Source organism: Lathyrus oleraceus, chromosome 7, assembly GCF_024323335.1.
Source record: "Lathyrus oleraceus cultivar Zhongwan6 chromosome 7, CAAS_Psat_ZW6_1.0, whole genome shotgun sequence".
Lineage (NCBI taxonomy): Eukaryota > Viridiplantae > Streptophyta > Magnoliopsida > Fabales > Fabaceae > Lathyrus > Lathyrus oleraceus.
In genome coordinates this window covers 395,433,561-395,435,865 of record NC_066585.1, presented here as the reverse complement: position 1 = coordinate 395,435,865, position 2,305 = coordinate 395,433,561, and the positions used below count along the sequence as shown (strand labels likewise).

At 38.4% G+C, this 2,305-nt stretch overlaps 1 non-coding gene across 1 annotated transcript; it reads right to left on the bottom strand.

The window, feature by feature from the left end:
• Positions 1-1,807: 1,807 nt before the first annotated feature.
• LOC127109338 (small nucleolar RNA R71) lies at positions 1,808-1,914 on the bottom strand. The gene has a single exon (XR_007796651.1). It is a non-coding gene; the product is annotated as a small nucleolar RNA R71 (small nucleolar RNA).
• Between the last annotated feature and the right edge of the window lie 391 nt (positions 1,915-2,305).

Sequence of the window (2,305 nt, the reverse complement as noted above, 5' to 3'; positions counted from 1 at the left end):
GGGTTGTGGCAGCCGCCACCAACCCGGTCTTCCTTGTTCTTCTACCCACTTTTCGCCACACCCGGTTTTTGCTCTTTCAACCAACCGCTCCCCACTAGTAGATATTCAAGGATACTTTTAAGGAGGAGTGGGGAGTATATATGGAGAAGTTAGTCTTCACGGACGGGGGTGCATCTTTTTAGTTAGATTTTGTTGTTAGCTTCTCTTAGGAAGATTTTTACCTTGTAAAAGTAATAGATTCTCCACATCGGGGACTATTATGATCTTTGTTTTAAGCAACTGAATTTGATTGTAACGGTGTACTCGATTGCCAAAGCGTGCCAACATTTTTTAATTTGAAGAATCAACATTCATTCCAAGTTCTCGATTTATATTCCAGGTTTTATTTTAATTGCCATTTTTATCGCTTATTCCTTATTGTATGCTTAATTATCTGAATATCATGTTTGTTCTTTGATCCATGTCATATAAACCAATAGGTATTAGTATGTAAAGACCGTCGGAACGACGGGATTCGTAAATAATTGGTGTTGGGTTTTATAAAATATTATTTTCCGGTTTTAGTTTCTTGTTTTAAATTCAAAATTGTTTTTCGTACGAGAGTTCGAAGCAAAGAAAGGTTACGGTCAATAAGAACAAGAGTTTGAGATTTTAACCGGATAGCTGAAACTAGGCATTAATCACAAACACAGCGAGAGCGCTTTAGGATTAATTAGACTTTATTTATGTTCAAAAATCACTTTTAAATTTAAATGAGATCGCGAGAGCCAATCATTCTGGTTTAAGAGTATGGTCAGAGTCAATAAAACCGAGAGTGTGAGACAAAGTCTTTTAAATAAATAATTTCTACTGAAGAATATTTTGATCTTTAAGATTACACCAACTATCTATCGAATCTCTGAAGTTTGATGCGTTACATACTGATATCCCGCTATTAAATATCTTTATTAATATTCTGTTCTCGTTATAGTTATTTCTCTTCGTCCTTCCAGTCTTAGAAAAATCCTCAGCCTTAGATTTACATAGTGACATTAGATAACGGTACGTTCGATTTTTAGTCCTTTGGGTTCGATAATCTTTAAAATTACGCGATAAGATTGTGCACTTGCAATCACGAATCCCATAGACTTACTAAGTCGCGATCAAGTTTTTGGCGTTGTTACTGGGGACTAATTTAGTCGATATCCTAACTCCAGTGTTGCCCAGTATAGACTAAGGAAAACAATTATATTTCCATTTCTATTTTTTCGATTGTATGCTAAGTAATCGCTCTCAAGGCGAGAAATTGAAGCTACCATTCGACGAACCAAGGCGTTATCTAAGATTAGAACACCGGATATGAGACCTGATACGAGAACATCATATCAAGCAAAATCTTCCCGATCCTAATATCCCTATTCCTGAACCAGTTATAAAACCAGAGATGGCCGAAGAACCGCAAAACCGTCCTCTTAAGTACTATGCCATCCCTTCGTAGGATGAACCACATAACAGCATCACTGCCCCTGCCATCGAGGAAAATAGTTTCGAGCTAAAACCTCCATTGTTGTCATCCGTGCAGCAAAACCAATTTTCAGGTAGTCCCACGGAGGACCCGAACCTACATTTGTCAGTGTTTTTGCAATACGCAGACACAGTGAAAGCAAATGGTGTCATCCCTGAAGCTATAAGACTGTGTATTATCCCTTTCTCATTAAGAGATAGAGCTAGAGCTTGGCTCCAGTCTCTACCATCCAACTCCGTCACTACGTGGAACGAGCTAAAGAAAGTTTTCTTAGCACGATATTTCCCACCTAGTAAGACGGCTATGCTAAGAGCCCAAAAAAACGGGTTTAAACAAAAAGAAAATGAATCACTTTTTGAAGCTTGGGAGAGATAAAAAGACATGATGAGGCTTTGTCCACATCACGGTTTAGAAGAGTGGTTAATCATCCATACCTTTTACAACGGTCTCTTGTACAACACAAGATTGACAATAGACGCTGCCGCAGGTGGCACACTGATGGATAAACCCTACAATGAGGCCTATCAACTTATCGAAAGTATGGCCCATAATCACTACTAGTGGGGAAGCGAAAGAACCTCCGTAGAGAAACCTCAAACAAAAGGCGGTATGTACAAAATAAGTAGTCTTGACCATGTCAATGCTAAAATGCTCCTAGGAAGTCAAACTTTGAAATAATGATGGAAAACTTCATAGCTACCCAAGCCCAAACAAATAAGGATTTCCTAAATCAAAACATACACACTAGTGAGCAAATCAAGCAGTTAGCAAACAAGGTAGACGCTTTAGCCACCCATAATA